At 42.9% G+C, this 23831-nt stretch overlaps 1 protein-coding gene across 1 annotated transcript in view; it reads right to left on the bottom strand.

Moving 5' to 3' along the window:
- LOC102276015 (placenta-specific gene 8 protein) overlaps positions 1–23831 on the bottom strand; it is a 45275-nt gene that overhangs the window by 17713 nt on the left and 3731 nt on the right. The gene's annotated exons all lie outside the window — the stretch shown is intronic.

Here is a 23831-nt window from a genome sequence, read left to right on the forward strand (position 1 = left end):
TAAGCCCTGGCGGTCCAGTGGCCAAAAGCACATGCTCCCAAAGTAAGAGGCCCAGGTTCGATCCCCAGTCAGGGAACTAGATCCCACACGCTGCCAACTAAAAAGATCTCATAAGCCTCAACTAAGACCTGATACAACCAAATGAATAAATAAATATTTTTAAAAATTGGTCTTCAAAGGGGAAAAAAGCCACATGTCTAAAGTGACAGACTGGCAGGGCTGTGATTTGAATTCAGTTCTAAGGGATTCCAGAAACTTCATTCTTCTTCCCATTGCCCTCTATCAATCAGGGACCAGTTGAAATGAGCAAACCCTGTTCAGTATTTTCCTAGAGGATCCCTTCTCAGGTGAATTTTGGGGTCTCAGTAAGCTAGACAGTTTGTGACTAACTGCTTTTTTATTTTTTAATGTATGCATGTATATATGTATGTATTTTTAATATCTTAAAATCAGTCAATGAAAACTTGACCTGGAGTTTACAATACATATGTAGAGAACTGGTTCTCAGCCAGAGATGATTTCAACTCCTCGGGGACATTGGGCAACGTCTGGAGACATTTTGGGTTGTCCCAACTGGATGAGAAGTGTATAGAGGCCAAGGATATTTCTAAACATCCTGAAAGCACTTTTTTTTTTTTTTTTAAGAAAAATGGGGTGGAAACATGAGCCTGAAGCCTGTTGAATGCAGTCTCCTAGCAGACACTGATAAGCAGTCCTTGTGAGAAATGAAACCTTACTTATTGCTTCTGAGTTCAAAAATGTTCAAAGTGGGGACTCCCCTGGTGGTCCAATGCTCCCAGTGCAGGGGGCCTGGGTTCCATCCCTGGTCTGGGAGCTAGGTCCCGTAAGCCGCAACTAAGACCCTGTACAGCCAAATAAATAGATATTAAAAAAAATGTTCAAAATGCACGTGCTGGAACTCAAGGATCAGCACAGAATCTTGGTCCCCTCACAGGTTTGTTCACATTCTATTCGGTAATGCTTCTTCTGTGTGGCAAGTCCTGCTGGGACTTGCCCCCAAACCTGCCTCTTGTCTCTTCCTTCTGCTTATTGTTCCTAGTTGACAGTTGAACCTCTCCAGTTCTACTGTTTTCTTTTTTCTTTAAATAGCCCTTTAATTGAAATGCAATATAAAGTTGCTCAGTCGTGTCCTAATCTTTGCGACCACATGGACTGTAGCCTGTGAGTCTCCTCTGTCCATGAAATTCTCCAGGCCAGAATACTAGAGTGGGTAGCCGTTCCCTTCTCCAGGGCGTATATATACAGTAAAGGATAGAAATTGTAAACATGATTGATGAATTTTCATCAAGTGAATTCTTGAAACCACAGCCTGAATCGAGAACTAGGATATTATAGAACCCCAGAAGCCCTCCTTACTCTTACAGAAGTCGAGCCCTCCACCCAGAGGCAACCTCTATCCTTTCTTCTAACATCAGAAGCTCATTTTGCCTGTGTCTGAGCCTTATATTTATTGAATAATAAACATTATTTATTCTTCTATTTCTTGCTTCTTTTGCTCATTGCTGTATAAGATTTCGTTTTATAGACATACCACAATTTCTTGATCCATGCTATCATTGCATTGTTTCCAGCCCGGACTGTTACCAATAATACAACACTGCTATGAACATTCTTGTACATATCTTTAGGGGAACTATGTATGCATCTCTGTTATATCTATATCTAGGAGTGGCATTGTTGGGTCCCAAGGTTTGTAAATAGTGCCAGACTGTATTCCAAAGTAGTGGCACTACCTCCATCAGTAATGTATGAGAGTTCCAGTTGCTCCACATCCTAGCCCATATCTGGAAATGCCACTATCTTTCTTTTTACTCATAGGCTTCTAAAGAACCTGCGAAGCAGACACCTAGGTTTAAAATTGAGAAAAATAGAAACTAGGGTTAAGTGATTAAATAGAGTCATCACATTTATGAAAAAAATACAGATTATTCAGTTAAATTTGAAAATTATGTCCCAAGCAATATTGAACTGTGGTGTTGGAGAAGACTCTTGAGAGTCCCTTGGACTGAAAGGAGATCCAACCAGTCCATTCTAAAGGAGATCAGTCCTGGGTGTTCTTTGGAAGGAATGAGGCTAAAGCTGAAACTCCAGTCCTTTGGCCACCTCATGCGAAGAGTTGACTCATTGGAAAAGACTCTGATTCTGGGAGGAATTGGGGGCAGGAGGAGAAGGGGACGACAGAGGATGAGATGGCTAGATGGCGTCACCAACTCGACGGACATGAGTTTGGGTCAACTCCGGGAGTTGGTGATGGACAGGGAGGCCTGGCGTGCTGGGATTCATGGGGTCACAAAGAGTCGGACACAACTGAGTGACTGAACTGAACTGAACTAAATACCAGTGTAGGGGCAGTTACTGCTCCCCAAACTTACAGGAATGGGAAGTGATGGTGAGGAGGTGAAAATAGTGGGCTTTTCTAGGTTGTGTACTAGGCCCTTTTCTTCACTACCACCCCCACCCCCGCCTCCCCTGCCATAACGTCCCAAAGGACAATGGTTTATTTGATTTCTAGCTTAATTATTTCAGAGAAGGCAATGGCACCCCACTCCAGTACTCTTGCCTGGAAAATCCCATGGATGGAGGAGCCTGGTGGGCTGCAGTCCATGGGGTCGCTAAGAGTCGGGCACGACTGAGCGACTTCACTTTCACTTTTCACTTTCATGCATTGGGGAAGGAAATGGCAACCCACTCCAGTGTTCTTGCCTGGAGAATCCCAGGGACGGGTAAGCCTGGTGGGCTGCCGTCTGTGGGGTCGCACAGAGTCAGACACGACTGAAGCGACTTAGCAGCAGCAGCAGCAGCTTAATTATTTAAGAGCATTTCCTCTGGGAACATATAATTGTTCATTCATGGATAGAGGAAGGAAAACTGAAATTTATTGAGCAGTTTCTATTGCCAGTTTCCATGTTTGGCAATCTGATGTGTGATATTGCCCTTGCAACAGTCTTGCTTCCTGTGTTGAAATCTGATACTTGGAGAAGTTAAGTAGCTCAGTCTGGTTCAATGCCAGGTGAGCTAAAGCCAAAGTCAGAGTTCTTCTATTCCATCAAGCCCTCTGTCTCGTGGAAGGAGTTTCATTGACTTGCCTGGGTCTCACATGGGCTCTATTTCTCTCAGCCAGTCTGATCTATCTTGATAGGGTCGAGTGAGATTGTTGCTTATCATTCATTCACTAGGGCTTCCCAGGGCTCTTAATTCCCTTGATTTCCCCTCTTTTTTCCTCTGTCCACCTCTTTCTGACTTTCAGCTTCCTACCAGATCATTCCAAGGGTTCTATGCCACCCATTTCTGGAACAAGGAAATTACATAAAGGCAGCTGAGAAGGCCTTGCTTTTGATCACTTTGAGATTCTGCAGCATCTAGCGACCCACAGCAGGCCTGTCTTCTAGCCCCTGGTCTAAGTGTGCATCCCACTCCATCACCCCCAGCTCCAATGTGTCTTAAGCAGAATTCTGCAGCCTCCACGTCACACTCGACCAGTTATACTGTAACCAGAATATGGCATCCCCAAATGCCATTTTGGCCTTGTTAGGATTACAGTTGTGTGTGTGTGTGTGTGTGTGTGTGTTAGTTGCTCAGTTGTGTCCGACTCTTTGTGACCCTATGGACTGTAGCCCACCAGACTCCTCTGTCCATGGGATTCTCCAGGCAAGAATACTGGAGTGGGTTGCCAGTTCTTTCTCCAGGGGATCTTCCCTGACCCAGAGCTTGAACCTGGGTCTCCCACATTGCAGGCAGATTACTGTCTGAGCCACCAGGGAAGTTATTTTGAGCTGATTATTTTGAGAAACAGTAGACTCAGGAGAAGATAGGAAACAGAGTAGAAGTCATGCTTGAAGGGAAATGTATATTTAGAAAGAAGATCACCATTTGTAAGGTGGTCTCCCTGTCCTACCAAGAAAAGAAGAATGACTCTAATAAGAAATAAATCATAAGAAACTCTTGGATGGACCAGGCCCTTTTCTGCATAACAAACCTTATTCTTGTTGACCTGGCCTCCTCCCCATAACTGGTCCATTCCCAGCTTCTCTTTTGCTTTTAGCAGAAGATGATATTTAAGCCTGAAGTCTAAGCCACTGCTGAGAGTTACAGTTTTCCTTCTTTTCTCCCATGTATATGAGATATAGGTGTTAATCAACTTCTGCTTTTCTCTTTATCTTTTGTTCCAGGGCCCCAGCTGAGAAGATAGATGGTTAGAGGGAAAATTATTTTTCTTCCCCTACAGTGTCATTTCTTTTTTAAAAAAAATTTTTTTTTGACTGTGCTGTATGGCATGTGGAATTCTAGTTCCCTGACCAAGGATTGAACCTATGCCCTCTGCATCAGAAGCAGAGTCTTAACCACTGGACTGTGATGTTAGGAGACAGAGGAGGAAATGGTCCCTTTTGGTTTACAGACTGGGAGTGAAGAGAGATGATTAGTCTCACATCACCATCTGACCTCCAACCCCCTGTAGCCGGCCCCAGAAACCGTCAGCCCCTGCACTAGGAAGACATCTCCTTTCTCGATCTTTTCCAGCACCCAGCCCCCATGGCAGGCCCGAATCCGCATCTGGAGCCAATTATCTGGATCGCATAAGAATTCGCTGTTGTCTGTATCCTAGTAGGATGCTGCCTAATGTCCCACCAATTGTGTCATTTCTGAAATCTTAGCCAGAACAATGAGAACTCTCAGTCGTAAGGTAATTTTAAAATGATTATGTGCAGTTGATGGTATGGCATTTTCTAATGGAAGCTAAATCTTTTTATTTTCAAAAGGTCACTCGAAAACATTTCTCCTCATGGTTAAAATGGTGCTCATGCCTGCTAACGCTTAAATGAGGAGCCCTCTTGTATTTTTTTGTTAGTTGGAGGCTAACTGCTTTACCGTGTTGTGCTGGTTTCTGCCATACAACAATGTGGGTCAGCCTTAAGTATACATATGGCCCCTTCCTCTGGAGCCTCCCTCCACCCCCCTCTCTGTCCCACCCACCCCTTGCATTTTTGATAGTGCAAGACTGGGAAATTTTCGGACACCAGGAAAGTTCAGTTACCCTCCTTTCATCAAGACGGTGAAGGGGACTTGGCTCACTAAAGCCTTTAATTTGGGGACAGGGTAGAGCATAATGATCACTTGATAAATTGGATCCCTCCAGGCCCCCACTATCATTCTACCATTACTAATCTCTTTGGTGACCTAATTCATTAAGCTTCTTCTCTACTTTTATCTAAGTTATGAAGGGCTGTCAGGCATACGTGGTTCTAGGGAATGACTGCCTTTTCACAGCCAAGCCCCATAAGCCTGCCCTCAGAAGCTCTTTGCAGCACAACACACTCTATTTTCCTAGTCCTTCCCCGACCCTCTCCTTTCCGTAGCTGGTCAGCTTCCTCACCACTCTGCAAGCTTTCCATCTATGCCATTCCTGCTGTGAGTTCATGCTTCCACTTTCTCTATTGAGCAGTCAACATCGCATCTCAAATGCTATCTCCTCCAAGAAGCCACTCCAAATCCTCCAAGTTGGGTTTGCCTCTCTCCCTCCTTTGAACTTGCTCAACAACACTTTGGTGGTGTGGTGGAGAGCCCCCTGGACTTGGGGGTCAGGATGCTGGGCTCTAACCATAGCTCTATCCATCGATACTTGGCTACCTCTGTGCCTTTTCTCTCAATGACGACGATAGTGCCTTCACTTCCTTCTCCGCAGAGTCATTAGGAGAGCTACAGTAGCTATAATAACTTCAGATATGAGCTATATCTAATTATGCATACTCTGAGAACTTCCGTTTTCTTTTTTGGGGGGCTTATTTTTGGCTTTTATTAGTGTGGTCAGTAGGTTTCAGTGATCTTTGTGTCCCTCAAAGACAGTGGCCTCCACATAGCTTAGAAATTACTAGGTTCTTGGTGGGGTTCAGGACCCAGTACCCTAAAATATGACACCTTGGCATACTGAAGCTGAAGGAGTTTGCAGGCGTCTTAAGTTGCCTGTCACGTCCAACTCTTTGCGACCTCATGGACCGTAGCCCACCAGGCTCCTCTGTCCAAAGGATTCTCCAGGCAAGAATAGTAGAATGGGTAGCTATTTCCTTCTCCAGGGCATCTTCCCGACCCAGGGATTGAACCTGGGTCTCCTGAGTCTCCTGCATTGGCAGGCGGGTTCTTTACCACTAGCGCCACCTTTGGGGAAGCCCCTGAAGGGGTTTGAGAAAATAGCAAAAGCAGGAAGGTCTCTCCCTTCACCTGTCTTCCCAAAAAGCAAGAGGTAAGTAAGAGAAAGGTACCCTCTCTGAACCAGAAGGAAGGCAGACATCCTTAGCACCAGAAATGGAATTTAGGGCTAAGAATAAGCAAACCTTGTTACTTTTTCACCATTTAGTACCCCTCGGGCAAACCCTCTTATCTTGTCAACTCTTCACAAATCTATGGTTTCTTTGTCTAAAGGTATAAAAGTTTCCTGCTCTGGTCACTTTTTTGAGTCTAATTTTCTTGCAAAAGTTCCCATGAACATGTTAAAATTTAACTTTTGCCTGCATTTCCCCTGTCAAACTTAGTTTAATTTTCAGATCCAGCCAGGGACCCTAAGAGGGTTGAGGAAAGCTTTTCTTCCCCTACATATTCAGTATTACGTTTATTGATTCATTTATACCAGTGAGTTTCAATCAGGGGTGATTTTGCCCACAGGGGGAATTTGGCAATGTCTGGTATTTTTTTGGTTGTCACAGCTCAGGGTAGGGGGACAACGGCTTATTGGCACCTGGTAGGTAGAGGCCAGGGAGGCTCTTCCTCTCTCTCTGTCCCTTCCCTTCTCTTCCACTTCGTACCCATTCCCACAAACAAGAAATCATTTGACTCACTAGCGTCAAGGCTGAGAAATTTTGATTCATAGTCTTGCCCTGTTTTTAAAAAGATTTGAACCATCTACTAAATTATATACAAAACAAGACACAAAAATAAAGAGATCAGGGAAAATAATTTTGCAGTTCACTCAGTCATGTCCGACTCTTTGTGACCCCATGGACTGTAGCCCATCAGGCTTCTCCATCCATGGAATTTTCCAGGCATGAGTACTGGAGTGGGTTGCCATTTCCTTCTCCACAAAAATAGATCAGGGAAAATAAAGCCGGGAGTAAATTTGGCACTTACTCTAAGGTTCCTGTACAGTGCTTGGTATGGGCTGAAAATTAGTCTCTGAGCTTCCCACTAGGCAAAGCAAAGAGGGAATACAAACATTTAGGAGATTGATCACGTCCATAAAATAAAAAGAGATTGAGACCTAGACACATTTCTCAATTTCCTCAACAAGGAGATGATACATAAAATGCAGTGGCCAAAGCCTATCTCAATAACTCTACATTAGAAAGAGCAGTGACTTTCCAGAACCTATTCCCTAATACACAGTTATAGCACAATTCTGGGGTAGAATCAGTGAAAGCAAGAAGCTAAAATGATCCCATCCGAGTATCTACCTCTCTGATAATCTGGGATGATTCAAGATTAAAAATCAGATTTTTTAGATTGTTCAGTGAAAAACATGGATGGATATTCTTGAGTATTCCTCCATGGATAGTATTTTCACCACCTGGGGTTTGTTAAGATTTGTGCAGCACCTGGAAAATCCCATGGATGGAGGAGCCTGGTAGGCTGCAGTCCATGGGGTTGCTAGAGTCAGACACGATTGATCGACTTCACTTTCACTTCTCACTTGCATGCATTGGAGAAGGAAATGGCAACCCACTCCAGTGTTCTTGCCTGGAGAATCCCAGGGATGGGGGAGCCTGGTGGGCTGCCATCTATGGGGTCGCACAGAGTTGGACATGACTGAAGTGACTTAGCAGCAGCAGCAAAGGCTAAATTAGAAGTCTTTGGCAAGAATCTGAGTTCAGATACCCATCGAGGGCTGCCTATTACACGTAGCAACAGGTACGCAGAAGAAAAGGCATATAAAGCAAAGGTAGTGTCATAAAAACTAAAAGATGCAAACAGAACATGCACCTGAATAGAAGTGTGGAGGTGAGTTGATGGCCATCCTAATTCAACATGGAGATAAGCTAAAGGCATACCTGCAGGAAAGAATGTGTTTTCCTTATAAATCCATTCTATTAATAAAACTGCTTTAGCAAGTGACCAGTGGGGAAGCTTAGAAAGGAGACTTGGCCAACATGGGCTACGACTGGCATTTAAATATCCATTTAAAACAAGCTGGTGTTTTACTGAGCAGTGCATCTTTCGCACACACCAATGAATCACATTTGACTGTACAACTGATCGAAGTTCAAGTTCTACGCCAGAGAGCTGAAAAACTTTTACACCAGGTGTTGCTGATACCCACCCATTGTGATAATAGAAGAAAGCAGTAAAATGTTCATGGACTCTCATTTTAGGTAATATGACTTCCTGGTTGGGCTTCCCTGATGGCTCAGCGGTAAAGAATCCACCGGCCAAAGCAGGAGATGCAGAGTCGATCCCTGGTTTGGGAAGATTACTTGGAGAAGGAAATGACAACCCACTCCAGTATACTTGCTCAGGAAATCCCACAGACAGAGGAGCCTGGCAGGTTACAGTCTATGGGGTCTCAAAAAAGTCAATATGACTTAGCGACTAAACAACAAGAACAAACCTTCTGGTCAATGCTATGAAGACAAAAATTACAATACGGACCCTTAGATTATATAATAAGTTGACTAATTGGCTTCATTCTGATTCTGGCTCCATTGGTGTGAGTGAAGGAGGCTTTGGAATTGATATTTTTAAAACTTCCTAGGTGATTCCAGGGTACAGGGAGAGCTGAGAATTAAATTATCATAATTACTGAAGGAAGTCTATCCAAAATGATGATTTGAGTACTGAAGTAATGGAGCGTAAGTCTTTTACACAAAGATAAAACACACATTTCCCCTCTAATTTCAAATTCCCCTCCCACTTAATTTTTCACCCCAAACATGTATAATTTTTAAAACTTAGTTCAAACAGTACAATCAATGAACATAAATCTAAATATCACAAAAATGTCAAAAGAAAATGTTTCTTTTAAATCCAGCATACAAGGCTAACCACTATTTTTTTTAGGGGGGCACACGGCATGCGGGACCTTTAGTTCCCTGACCAGGGATCAAACCTGTACCCTGGCAGTGAAAGCACGGAGTCTTAACCACTGGACTGCCAGGGAAGTCCAAAGATGAACTACTGTTGACATCTGTGATGTATGTCCTTCCATTTAATCCAATAAAAATTTGGTTTGTGTGTGTAGGAACACATTTTAATGAGTTTACTCCCAAATGTGGCAGTAAAACATTTTTCCTACAGGGAAAAGAAGGCTGTTTTCTTTTTTGTTATAACTGGGGAGTGAGCATTTATCTCTTTTAGAATTGGGATCCAATCATTGGGCTCTAGCTCAGAATTATTATCTAATTAGTTAAAACTTCTACCGTGACTCTTGAGTTGGTGTAAAGGAACAGAAAGAGTCTTTCCAAGAAAGAGTTTGAGTTCTTCCAGCTCATCCCCCAATTTATTTCTGTCTGCAGAATAAAAGGCTGAAATATTATTGGTTGAGTGAATGGATCCTTGAGTTAGAAGTTTTAAGTCATATACAGCTATGAAAACTCTCATCTAAAATCAGATTCCTCCCTTAGGCAATTATTTTCCCAGACTCATGTCTTGCCTTTATTCTATCTGCTGTCTCTTCACCTCTTTCTTGGAAATCTTTGTCTCCAATAGGAACTCAGCAGGGGAGAATCCCAGAAAGAGAAGAGGGGATCACCAGCTCCTGGACTTGCAGAGGGCTTATCTCCACCCATGTTTGGAATATCTATTATCTGGTCTTATCAGCATAGCAAACTTGTAACTGTCTCAGAATTAATATCTTGGCTAGAAGAACCAGAAGACCTAAGAAGTACAGGACTGTAATTTAAAACTTGCTGCAACTTAAATTAGAACTGGAATCATCTGTCCTTTGAGTCACATGGGTTGAAGATCATTTACAGCTAATAGCTCCATTCACTTCAGCACAAACATCTTGAAGGGACTTAGCTGATTTTTTAAAGTCTGTTTTGGTCAACAGTCAACTTTGCTAGGAGAAGGCAATGGCACCCCACTCCAGTACTTTTGCCTGGAAAATCCCATGGACAGAGGAGCCTGGTAGGCTGCAGTCCATGGGGTTGCTAGAGTCAGACACGATTGAACGACTTCACTTTCACTTTTCACTTTCATGCATTGGAGAAGGAAATGGCAACCCACTCCAGTGTTCTTGCCTGAAGAATCCCAGGGACGGGTGAGCCTGGTGGGCTGCCGTCTATGGGGTCGCACAGAGTCAGACACGACTGAAGTGACTTAGCAGCAGCAGCAACTTTGCTAAATAATTTTAGATTTTGTGCTATTAGCAAGGGATGGGGTTGTGGGGGGAGGCAGCAGGAAGAGCCCTCCACCCCACTCAATGCCCACAAATTGCATTGGTGATGGAAGAAAAGAGGGTTAAGATAGTGCTGGTCATTAGCCATAAAATCAAGGGTCAAAAGTTACAGAATGGTGAATTTGGGTGGTGTCCGTAACCCAAGAGCTTCCCTGGTGGCTCAGTGGTAAAGAATCTACCTGCCAATGCAGGGGACACAGGTTCGATCCCTGGGTTGGGAAGATCCCCTAGAGAAGGAAATGGCAACCCATTCCAGTATTCTTGCCTGGAAAATCCTATGGACAGAGGAGCCTGATGGGCTACAATGGGTTTACCAAAGAGTTGGACATGACAGCAGCTAAACAACAGCAGCAACAGCTGTAATCCAAAACTTGAGCAAGTCCTATCCAATACTTTCTAAGACGATAACTAAAACCATTTCTGAGTGCTCTAGTCAATATAAATGGATCTCAAAACTTCAGTGAAAATACTATTAGCTGGTGGCCGCGGAACACTTAAATGTTGACAAAGTTAACTCGGGAAAAAAAGCAGGAACCAATACACTTAATTATCAAACTTTTGTTCTCCTAAAAGCCTCTGGATGTCTTCTTCCAGAAAATGATCTGTGCACTAGGAGGGGCAGCCGTTAAACGGACCCACACATTTATCTGCACACACACATTTATCTTTGTTCTCACCTCCCTACACAATCTATGCACTAAGAGGGGCAGACGTTAAAAACGCACAGGCACATTTATCTACATTCTCACTGCCTCCCACCCCATCCCCATTAAACCCAAATGAGTTTATAAGTAGCGTTAAGTGCCAATTCCTCAATAAAACTGATGGCTGAACAATGATGCTTGTTCAGTACTCTTGGCTTCCTCTGCATTTTGCTAATACATGGAAGTGCACTGGGGTGGGTCTTCCGATGGATTGCTTTGGATGGCCTCGAAAGAGCTAAACTAAGCATATCCTCAGGGCTGCAATAAAGTGAAATAAAATAAAGGAAAAATATTTATTCTCCTTCCTCAAATAAAGGTAATCTTTGACAGAAATAATCAAATTACACAGGACTTCTTTACATATGGAGGAATGTAGATAGCATACCACACGTTTTTCAGTGTGTTTAAGACCTTGTCACTGACTCAGTGGACAGGAATCTGAGCGAATTCCGGGAGTGATGAAGGACATGGAAGTCTTCAGTTCAGGTGTGCTGTGGTCCACGGGGTCGCAGAGTGGGACATGACTGAGTGTCTGAACAACAACAAAAGGCCTCTCGGAGGGCTTCCCTGGTGGCTCAGACAGTAAAGAATCTGCCCACAATGCAGGAGAACTGGGCTCAATCCCCGGGTGGGGAAGATCCCCTGGAGAAGGGAATGGCAACCCACTCCTATATTCTTGCCTGGAGAATTCTATCGTCAGAGGAGCCTGGCAGGCTATAGTCCATGAGATCGCAAACAGTCAGACACAACTGTGTGACTCACACACCCACACTAGGCCTCTCAAGGCTTCCCAGGTGGCTCAAGTGGTAAAGAATCTGCCTGCGCATGCGGGAGAAGCAGGAGATGCTGTTTCGGTCCCTGGGTTGGGAAGATGCCCTGAAAAAGGAAATGGCAACCTGCTCCAGTGTTCTTGCCTGGAGAATCCCATGGACAGAGGAGCCTGGCGGGCTGTTGTCCATGGGGTCACAAAGGGTCAGACACGACTGTGTGGTTGAGTGTGAGCGTCTGACCTGATATTTTAAGATCAGCTGTTTTCAGGTCCCTTGCCTCTACTGGAGTTTGAGCTCTATGGATTCTGGCCACTCATCTTTTTATCCTAACACGATGCCTGAAACAGAGTAGAGGCTCAATGAACAAATGTACGAATACAGAAACAGTAAGTCTCACGTGCGCAATTTCAAAGTCTCGAGACCAGACATCCATCTAGATGTCATGCATTTTATCGACCATCTTTAAGAAATAAAAAAGAAAAAAAAAAACTTTTCTCCCTGACCCCTTTCTTTAAATCATACACGTGAGAAGAATTAATCATTCCCTCAACAGTGAAAATACTAAGATTTGCCTTCGTAATATTGCCCATAATAACAACAAAGCAAATCAGGAAAGGTGACAAATGGCCAGACTGTGATGATCTCAAAAATGTGTTTTTGTTATACAAAAACAGAGAGAATTAACTTCAGACAGTAAAGTAATAATAAACTGCAAAATCTAGCAATGGTAATTTCCACAGCAAGTCTTGAAACTAATTACAAAATAACAAAGTTTCTAGAAGGAATTTAGAATAATCTGCTTAAACAACCCATCTTAATTTCTTCTTTATAACTAAGAATATTTTTTCACTTCAAAAATGTCTCTTCATCTTTAAGAGACAGTCTATATACACGATCTTATGAATCGCCCCATCAAATTTAATTTAAAAGACAATTACATGTTGCAGACATGTGGCTTTTAACAAAAATTCACTTATTATTCAATTCTACCTTATATTAGTTATATGATAAGAATTTACTAGCTCAATAATTTATTAAAATAATTTTCTTTTGAAAGAGGATGAAAGAAAGACAAGAAGTTTGCAACATTAAAGTTATTGCAAAAATACTCACCACACACAGGCTGACTGCAGAGGACAGCAGCTCAGATCAGCAGGAAAAACCTCTGGAACACCGCACTTTTGTTCTGTAGCCCAGGGCTGTCATCAGTTAAGGCGGGGTTGGGTGGGAAGGAGGTGTGGAAAGTTAGGAGGTGGGACTGGAGGAAAGCAAGCAAGCCTGTCTTTACTGCTTGGAGTGGGTTGGGGTGGTCAGTGTTTCTCCATTTAAGAAAGTGGACACTCTGTTTCATCTGATTACATTTATTTTATGCGACATTTGCCTGATAATACTGCTTCCTTAGACAACAAGATTTATCTATGATTGGGCAACAACACATCTTATGAAGGTCCAAGTTGTATTTATTTAGGATTTCTAGAATTCATCTATTTCCTAAGGCATTTAAGGGTCTTGACATGTTTAAAAGTGAGAATTGAGCAGCTGGCCTTATGATTCAAAAATGCTAAAGACATATTAGATTTCCTTTTTGTCAGATTGTTTTCTAAGCTAAAGCGCTGGATGGCCAATGAGAGACAAGAGAAGCTATTGAAGGTTAGGGGTGCAGAGAGGGACAGTGGCAATTTTGGAGTCACCCATCTGGTGCTGGTGTGGAGCCTGGATTCCAGAAGGCAAGATTGTCGTCATGGAGATCACTGCAGGGACAATTTCATAGAAAGAGAAGGTGCAGGGTTTCCCTGGTGGCTCAGTAGTAAAGACTCTGCCTGCAAAGCAGGAGACTTGGGTTCCATCCCTGGGTCAGGAAGATCCCCTGGTGGAGGAGATGGCAACCCATTCCATCATTCTTGCCTGGAAAATCCCAGGGACAGAGGAGCCTGGTGGGCTATAGTCCACGGGGTCACAGAGACCCCATACCTCATACATACCACTGAGTAGAAAACCCAGGTATCGGCATAATCGATATGACCTTATTGTAGAAGACTGGAGTGTGAGCTGAAACCATAGCACTCAGCCAGAATGGGCGGTGATATCGTTCCCGTCCTAGGAGAGTGTATGACCTGGGAAGTGAGACACGCCGTGTGGCCCATATAGAAACTATCCTTCCCTGGCGGCTCAGTGGTAAGGAATCTGCCTGCCAGTGCAGGAGACACAGGTCCCACCCCTGGGTGAGGAAGACCCCGTGGAGAAGGAAATGGCAACCCACTCCAGTATTAAAAAAGAAAGAAAGAAAGAAAATATCCTTTTGCTGTTCCTTCAGTTCAGTTCAGTTCAGATGATCAGTCATGTCCGACTCTTTGGGACCCCATGGACTGCAGCACACCAGGCTTCCCTGTCCTTCACTATCTCTCAGAGTTTGCTCAAACTCATATCCATTGAGTCGGTGATGCCATCCAACCATCTTGTCCTCCACCACCCCCTTCTCCTCCTGCCTTCAATCTTTCCCAGCATCAGGGTCTTTCCCAATGAGTTGACTTTTCGCATCAGGTGGCCTAAGTAGTAGAATTTCAGCTTCAGCATCACTCCTTCCAATGAATATTCAGGGTTGACTTCCTTTAGAATTGACTGGTTTGATCTCCTTGCTGTCCAAGGGACTCCCAAGAGTCAAAGCAAGAGGTCATCAAGTTCTAGGCTACTTATTCTGTGGATCTTGGGCAAATCTCTTCACAAAAAAGGCTGTAATACATTAAATCTCTAGCATGTGCTTAAAGCACAAAATCATTTCAACTAATGTCATATATCTTCATCATTTGACATTCATAGCAACTGTCATTGTTACTACTACTACTAATAATAAGGAAACTGAGTCCAGAGAAGTTGAATAGTTTTCAAGGGCCCTATAGCAGCTAATCTGAAAGGGTGGAATGTGAATCCAGGCTTATCTGACATAAAAGTCTGTATTTTTCCACTATGACTCTTAACTATAAGAGTCTTATAACTATAAAACAGTGGTGAAAACATCCACATTTCAGGACCCTGGTGAGGATTAAATAAGATAATATGGGAGAGCCTGGATACATGGACAATATGCAATAGAGTCGCGTTTCCCTCCCCTCTCACCCCTACCCTTTCCCAGGATGAAGCCCTTTTTTTAAGGTTCTTTCAAAGCCATCTGTGTACCCCTCTCCTCCACAGTAGGACATCTCACCTGCCCCACTCTCCAGCTGGACACTGAGACTTTGAAGGACAGGGGGAGGCCTCTGTCACTGGCATGAGTGAAATTCAGGGGCCCGTGGGGTCACATTAAAATGTCTTTAGAGTTATGGTCCGAGCCAGCCACAGGTGTCACAGTAGTAAAGAATCCACCTGCCAATTCAGGAGACGTGGTTTCAATCCCTGGGTCAGGAAGATCCCCTGGTGGAGGAGATGGCAACCCACTCCATCATTCTTGCCTGGAAAATCCCAGGGACAGAGGAGCCTGGTGGGCTATAGTCCACGGGGTCACAGAGTTGGACATGACTGAGCACTCACTCACTCATTCGCTGAGCCAGTCACACAGAAACAGGAAAAGAATCACCCAGGGATTAATTTAATTCCATCAAATGGGGAAGGATCCAGGATTTGGGAACTTCATGCGTTCTGCCCATTTATACCAATTGAACATTTTAAAAAGGGACCCACCAAGTCGTCTGTGATTGAGTTAAATCAGGCCCCCCAGGTTCTATATTCTAGTCTCTGATTCTTTTATTCATTCATTCACTAAACATATACATATATACTAAGTCCTTGCTATACAACAGGACTGTGTGATGTACCAGTGATATAAGAGCAACAAACAGGTTTCCTGCTCTCAAGATGCCCATTTGGTTTTATCCTAGTAAAGGAGAAAGAGGAAAGAAAAAACACGCAAACACAAACAAACCCCAAGTCAACATCCAAGTGAATAAAACTGTTGTGTATTGTTCTAAAGGGTTGCAAAGACAGTCATCAGGGGGCTGTGGTTCTGAAAGAGGGAGTCGGGGAAGCCAGGACCTACCTCAGACAGGATGGGCAGGGGAGGCCTCCCTGGAGCAGACACCCGAGGAGGATTGGGAGGTGGCTGTGTGGATGGGTGGGAGGAGCATTCCCAGAGAGGGCAAAAGTCCCGGCATGAGCTCGGTGGATTTGAGGAAGTGAAAGGAGCATCTGTAGAAGTAGGAAGTGTTCAGATGGTCTATGTGAGGAGTCCTAGAATGGCAGCAGAGAGAGGTTTATAGGACTATTCAGGAAAGGCTCCACAGAGACTTCTGTGGTGGTCCAGTGGTTGAGATGCCGAGTTCCCACTGCAGGGGGTGTGGGTTCGATCCCTGGTCAGGGATCCTATGTGCTGTGTGGCCAAACATTTAAAAAATTAAAAACAAAAACAACAGAAAAGACTCCTTAAAGAACTATATATATATATATTAAAATTTGTGTATTTATTTATGGCTGTGCTGGATCTTCATTACTGTGTAGGCTTTCTCTAGTTTCAGCAAGCGGGGGCTACTCCCGAGCTGTGGTGCACGGGCTTCTCATTGCAGTGGCTTCTCTTGTTGCACATCATGGGATCTAGGGTGCTTGGGCTTCAGTATTTGCAATGTACAGGCTTAGATGACCTGCAGCATGCGGAATCTTCCCGGACCAGGACTTGAACCCATGTCCCCTGCATTGACAGAAAGCTTCTTAAGCACTGGACAACCAGGGAAGTCCAAGAACTATATTTTCAAGGAGACAGACATGTGAACAGATGTGTGTGTGTGTGTGTGTGTGTGTATGTGTGTGTGTGAACTCCTGCTGAGAAAATCACCAGGCCTTTTTTTTTTTTTGTCTTTCTTTGATCAAAAGATGTGGCATGGCCACAACCTGGCTGGTGTTGCTCTTTTCTTTGCAAACAGGTTCCACAAGCTCTGGGGCTGAGAACGTGGAGATTTAGTGGTTGATGACAAATTCTCTGAGAAAAGTGATCAGGTTGGGTATTGACTAGACTGCTTTGGAGAGTCATTGCCATTTTCAAAAAGGACTAAGTAGCCACTGGCCTGTGTCATATGGGCACTGCCTGGGGTGGAGTTCTATAACTATTGCTTCTGGGGTTACTCACTGAGTAAATGTTTATCAAGAGAGAAAATGTTTATCATGATAGGGGTGCCCAGTACGGCTTCTGGAGTTAGAATCACTGCTGGCTCACTGTGTGACCTTGGTCTAGTCAGTCACCATCTCTGCTTCAAATTCTTCAAATTCTTCATACGGTTACTGTTGGGATTAAATAGTGAACGTGTCCTAGTAGTTTGAGCTTCCCTGGTGGCTCAGTGGTAAAGAATCCGCCTGCCAATGCAGGAGACTTGGGTTCGATCCGAGTCAGATCCCTGGAGAAGGAAATGGCAACCCACTCCAGTATTCTTGCTGGGAAATCCTATGGACAGAGGAGCCTGGTAGGCTACAGTCTGAAGAGTCACAAGGGTCAGACTTGACTTTGTGACTAAAGTCATGTAGTCATACCACCACTACCTAGCAGTCTATAAATATGTCTATAAGTATTCAGCAAACACTGCTTTTTTCCTCCCTTCTCCCTTGAATTAAGGAAGTGGGGAAAAGGAATCATAACGAAAAGAAATTTAAGAAGTAGAATCTGCAGACTTGCTACATGGAATATGGTCAGTGAGACAGCAAAATTGAAATGGATCTCAAGTTTCTATCCTGGGACACTGCTTGGCAGTTGTATCGTTTAAGACTCTTTCTGACTGCAATCACAGAATATTAACTGTAAATATAAAGTGTTAGTCATGGGCTTCTCTCATAGCTCAGTTGGTAAAGAATCTGCTTGCAATGCCGGAGACCCAGGGTCGATTTCTGGGTTAGGAAGATCCCCTGGAGAAGGAAATTGCAACCCACTCCAGTATTTTTGCCTGGAGAACCCCATGGACAGAGAAGCCTGGCAGACTACAGTTCATGGAGTCACAAAAGTCAGACATGAGGTGGATTCTTTACTGTCTGAGCCACCAGGGAGCCCAAGAATCCTGGAGTGGGTAGCCTGTCCCTTCTCCAGGGGATCTTCCTGATCCTGGGATTGAACTGGGGTCTCCTGAATTGCAGGTGGATTCTTTATGCCTGAGCTACCAGAGAAGATCATATTAAGCAAAAAAGGAAATTTATTGCCTCATATCTGAAAAATCTTGGGTGCAACCAATTTTGGGACCAACTTGCTCCAGGTCCAACCATGTAACCAAGGCCCAGTGGTCTTGGTTCTGCTCTGCTTCATGCCAACTTCATTCCTTCTCAAACTTCACGTGGAGGTACAGGGGCCACCAACAGCTCCAGACTTGTCCTCTCAGATCGTCTCTAATAAATAGGTAAATAATTACAGTAGTTAACACCCACATTTGCTTACACCAAAAAGAGCAGGGCAACTACTCTTTTTACATATATTGACACTTGTAACTTTCACAAGAATGATGTAAGTAGGAAAAACTCTCTAGAAACCAGGGAAAAATAATCCACTTTTATTGAGATTAATAGGACCCTGAAAACAGTACTAAAGGGAACATTTAGAGCTCTAAAATGCCTTCATAATTTAAAAGTAAAACCAAAAAAAAAAAAAAAAAAGAAACTAAATATTCATCTTAAAAAAGTTAGAAAAAGAAAACACGAAATTGAAATCAATCGACAAAGGTAAAAGTTGAAATTAATGATATAGAAAAAATAATATATTAAAATAGTATTAGTAAGAAGGACAAATTAGAATCTGCTGGAAATAACTCCAAAAGTTAGTGAATAGACTAGTAAACTATATATAAAACAGACAAAAAATGCGCAAAGTTGACGAGGTCAAAAAAGAGAAGGAAATAAAAGAAGTTAGGAATGAGAGAAAAAGTCATGACCATAGGTATGTGAGAAATTCAAAAATTTGAGAGACTCATTATAGGCAACTCTATAGCAATGATTATGAAAGCCTACAGAAATGTGTGATTTCCTGGCAAAACACAAGCTATTAAAACAGACCCAAGAAGACGGAAAAAACAAAAACAGAACAACAATAATGTGCTTGGAGGTCAATACTGAAAAGATTCTAGGGCCCGATGGCCTCAGAGTTGGGCTTTAATCTACCTCTAAATGTCTGACAATTCCAGTGCTAAGTAATTTAGACCCTTGCTCCTCAAAGTGTGTTCCTGGACTGGTAGTATTAGTATCACCTGGGAGCTGGTTAGAAATGGAAATTCAGCCACTCCTCCAAGCCATAGAAAAGTCTTTTAAAATGATGTTTTGAAGCCAGTGTAATTTTAACACTAAAATTTAAGAAAGAAAAAAATGTATAGATTATTTTTTAATCACTAATTATAATTATAGATTAATATCACTGATGATTTAGAGAGGAAAATTATAGAAGACTTCTTTGTACATTATATCAAAAGAATAAAAGACAATAAATAAGCAAGGTTTATTCCACAACTGCATGAGTGGGTCAGTCTCTAAGTCCATCACCATAATTTATTACACTGATAAGCTAAGAGAAAACATCAGCAGATATTCTAACAGCACTTGCTTAAATTCAACAACCATTCAATCGGAATAAAAATTCTAAGCAGGTAGGTATAAAAGAAAATTATTTAACCAGGCAAAAGACTATTTATTCCAAACCAATGGCAAATATTATCTTAAGAGAATGTGATAAGGTGGATGGATACTAGATAAACATACAGAAACCAAAAGGTCTTTTCTGCTCTAATAAGTTCAGTTCAGTTCAGTCGCTCAATCGTGTCCGACTCTTTGCGACCCCATGAATTGCAGCACGCCAGGCCTCTCTGTCCATCACCAACTCCCAGAGTTTACCCAAACTCATGTCGAGTCAGTGATGCCATCCAGCCATCTCATCCTCTGTCGTCCCCTTCTCCTCCTGCCCCCAATCCCTCCCAGCAACAGGGTCTTTTCCAGTGAGTCAACTCTTCGCATGAGGTGGCCAAAGTATTGGAGTTCTGGCTTCAGCATCAGTCCTTCCAATGAACACCCAGGACTGATCTCCTTTAGGTTTCTGCTCTAATAAGAACCAGCAAAAAGTAAAAATGGGAACATATTTTTTTCCATTTACAATAGTGATGAAAACTATAAACTACTTAGGAATAATTCTAATAAGAAAATAACAGAAAATATAGAGAAAAAAAATCTTACTGTCTTGTTAAAACAGAAAAAAATCTGAATAGCTGGAAAAGATGTTCATGTTTTTGGATGAGAAATCTTATAATAAAGTCAATGCTTTTAAAATTGATTTCATGCAGTTCCATTAGAATGAAAACAAGGGTTTTTTTTTTTTTCTTTCTTAGAATTAGATAAAATGATCATATAGTTCATTGGGAAAGATAAATTGTCCAATATTAGGTTAAGAAAACTATGAAAAAGGGAAATAGTATCTAAAGCTGAAGCTCCAGTACTTTGGCCACCTGATGTGAAGAGCCAACTCATTAGAAAAGACCCTGATGCTAGGAAAGATTGAGGGCAGGGGGAGAAGGCGATTACAAAGAATGAGATGGTTGGATGGCATCACCATCTCAATGGACATGAGTTTGAGGAAATTCCAGGAGACAGTGAAGGACAGGGAAGCCTGGCATGCTGCAGTCCATGGAATCGCAGAGTCAGACATGACTTAGCAACTGAGCAACAACAACAACAGTTTTTGATGTTTTATTTAAGTGACATTTTTGGGGGATGCCCATGTAGAAATATCCAGCTGTTAATGTGAAAAAATGCACTTTTCATTCTCTGGTAGGACCAGAGAAGTGGGTCTGAGAACTTTCTGTTGAGATGTTATGAATGACTGAGTCACCACGGAAGAGAAAATGATATTCCCAGGAGTTATGGTTGGAGACCTGAGGTTAGTCCAGTGGTCACTCCAGTGACCACTTCCAGACCACGTCATTCTGGGTACACCATTCAATGGCTTTAATGAACCTTGTATGTGTCCTCAGTTACACAAAGAGCTATTAATATTAGCGCCTGCCCTCCACTCCACAGAACATAAGCGTGATGTCTGAGTGGTTGTGGTTGTGGTTGTAAACCAGCAAGCACTATGCAAGTTAAGGACATGGGTGAAGATGGTGCTGCCTGAGACTGAGCACTGGGGTTCTGGCCTCACCCTTTCACCTGGTCCACAGATACCTACCCATCCTTCAGATCTCAGACCCAGTTGCCTTCCCTGATCTCCCCTTGGCCCAGTGCCCCCATCATGAACTGCTATTGCAAGTCCACCTTTGTTCCTGTGTTGACTTGATCCACACCTGTCTCTCTGGTCTCAGGGGCACCCCCAAGGGAGCAGGCTCCACATCCATTTGCTCCCTCTTGGGAGAACATTGCAGCCCCTCTGGAAATATTCACTGAGTGAATAGAGGAGAAAACCAAGTGACAAAGGTAACAGGAAGGATAGAGCCAGAGAAGGAGGAGGAAATGCCCTCCAAAAAAAAAAAAAAAACCACAGCTGGAGACAAGCTGTAGAGAACATTTTTGTAAAGGAGGCAGGGCAATGATGCCCTATGCTTTAAGAAGCAAAACTGAGAGAGGAATGCGAGAAAGCCCTGGATTAACTGTAAATTGCTCTCGTTACAATGTGGCTGCCACGGAAACAATTGTGTAAATATGAAAAGTGGCAAAGCTGATGGATGAAAGTCTTTGGATTTCTAAAGAAGGGAAATGTAAACACTGAAACTTTTCCTATTTCTGTTAGCTCTAGGTAACCTTGCTCTGTGAAGCAAGAAGACAAAAGGCATGCAAATTCAGCAAACTTGAATGGAGATGTTGAATGATAACGGTGGAAAACCAGGTGTGTGTATTCTACTCCACAGGTCTGTAGTTGTTGCTAGAGAAGTTTCCAGTTAACCAACTTTTGTTCAAAACCCAAACACTATTAATTCTGTGTGGCACACTTCAAAGCTGTTAAGAGAGTAGATCTTATATGTTTTCAGCACAGAAAAGAAGCTGTAATTGTGTGACTTGATGGAAGTGTTAGCGGCAATCTTTGCCGATAGGTAAGTGTATCAACTCAACAGTTTGCACACCTTACACTCACTCAATGTTATATGTCAGTGATATGTGAATAAGGCTGGGGGAAATCCCATAAGTGTTGTTGAAGGAGGAAACAGACAGATTCCATCTTGGGCTGGACTGTGGACTTTGAGCTATATGCCCAGTATCTATGGAAACAACATACCAATTGGAAAACCAGATCCCCCGGATGTAGGAGCCTCAGGACCTGTACCTAGACTCTCCTTTACCTAAAAGAATATGCTAATTATCTCTGTAACAGAACAAAGTCGTAAATCCCATTATGCTTATGGGGTATGACCACAGGCCTATTGATAAATGTCCACTATTTAACTATCTAGGCTTGTGACACATGAATCATGGGTTAACTTTGATCATATCTCTCTTTTACCGTGTCCAGACTAGTTTCAAGGAATTTGGGGAGATGGGTTTGAGCACAAACACTTAGGGTATATAAGGTTTTCACAAAAACTGGTTGGGGTCCTTGGTTAAGAGGAGCCTCTGCCTTGGGCCCACCAGTGTAATAAACTGCATCCACTATCTGCATTGTTCTTCTGAGTGAGTTTGTTTCCCGGAACGCGTGGCTACAACATTATAGCTAATTTGGGTCCATGTATTTTGTGCATCTAATAACTTTCACACACTGTTTTATAGTGTGGACACTAATTTTTCTAAGCTCCATTTTTGTCTGGGAATGTGAAATATTTGGATGATATTTTATTCCTGTTTGACCCTACAGATCGATGTTTCTCTGTAGCTATAAAAATTCCAGAGGTGATAATAACACCTAAGCTTTAAATACAATGTGTCATAAAATGCAGTATCTTTATACCTTGGAGGTCTCCCCCTTTTACTGAATGTTTGGTGGAGACTTTCAATGATTACATTTTTAAACATTGTGGTAAAAAATATGCATAACATAAAACGTACTGACTGTCATGGTCCGGGCGTGGGTTGGAATAGAATTTCGACATGAGACAGAATGAGAGGGAAATAAAGTTTATTAGAGTGGGAGATGCTGTTACAACAGCAGGCCAGCTCAAGGGAGAACCGACGTTGAACAGGGGTCCTTAGTGAACCCTTAGTGAACAGAGTCCACTTTTATAGCCATGGTACAAGGAGTGGGATAGGGGTCTTGTGGGTCATTTGCTGATTGGATGAGGCATGTATACTGGTAGGGGGAAGAGTAAAGCAAATACCTTCTCCCTATGGGGTTGCAGGGGAGACAGGTTATACTGCTCAGGAGGACCTGAAATCCATTAATAGTAACAACATGGGGGAGGGAAGGATGATAAGGGTCTGGTTTTTCCATTCCTGCATTCCAAGATCCTCCTGGGTTTTATCTACTCTTTTGTCCTTGGGTCACCACTGCTACTGCTAAGTCACTTCAGTCGTGTCCGACTCTGTGCAACCCCAGAGACGGCAGCCCACCAGGCTCCCCCGTCCCTGGGATTCTCCAGGCAAGAACACTGGAGTGGGTTGCCATTTCCTTCTCCAATGCATGAAAGTGAAAAGTGAAAGTGAACACTGATCACCTATTTTTAAGTGCACAATTCAGTAAAACTAAATATACTCACATTTTTGTTCCACCAATCTCCAGAATTTTTCATCTTGCAAAACTGAAACTCTACATTCATGAAACAAAAACTCCCTATTTCCTTCCCCATCCCACCCCTGGCAACCACTCTGATGGTAACTTTTATTTTGGGGTCAGTTTCCTGGAAGTTCTGCCTGGGTGGGTGTCCTTATGACATCCCTGGGAAGCCAGAATTGGTAGGTACCCATAGAAATTAGTGTGTCATTTGATTAATCCGGAGGATTAGTGATTAGGTACAATTCTATGCCAAGAGGAAACAAAATTCAGGGGTGGATTCATAGACACTAAAGTCCATGTGGGATCTTAGTTCCCTGACCAGGGATCAA

Source organism: Bos mutus, chromosome 6 (genome assembly GCF_027580195.1).
Source record: "Bos mutus isolate GX-2022 chromosome 6, NWIPB_WYAK_1.1, whole genome shotgun sequence".
Classification (NCBI taxonomy): domain Eukaryota; kingdom Metazoa; phylum Chordata; class Mammalia; order Artiodactyla; family Bovidae; genus Bos; species Bos mutus.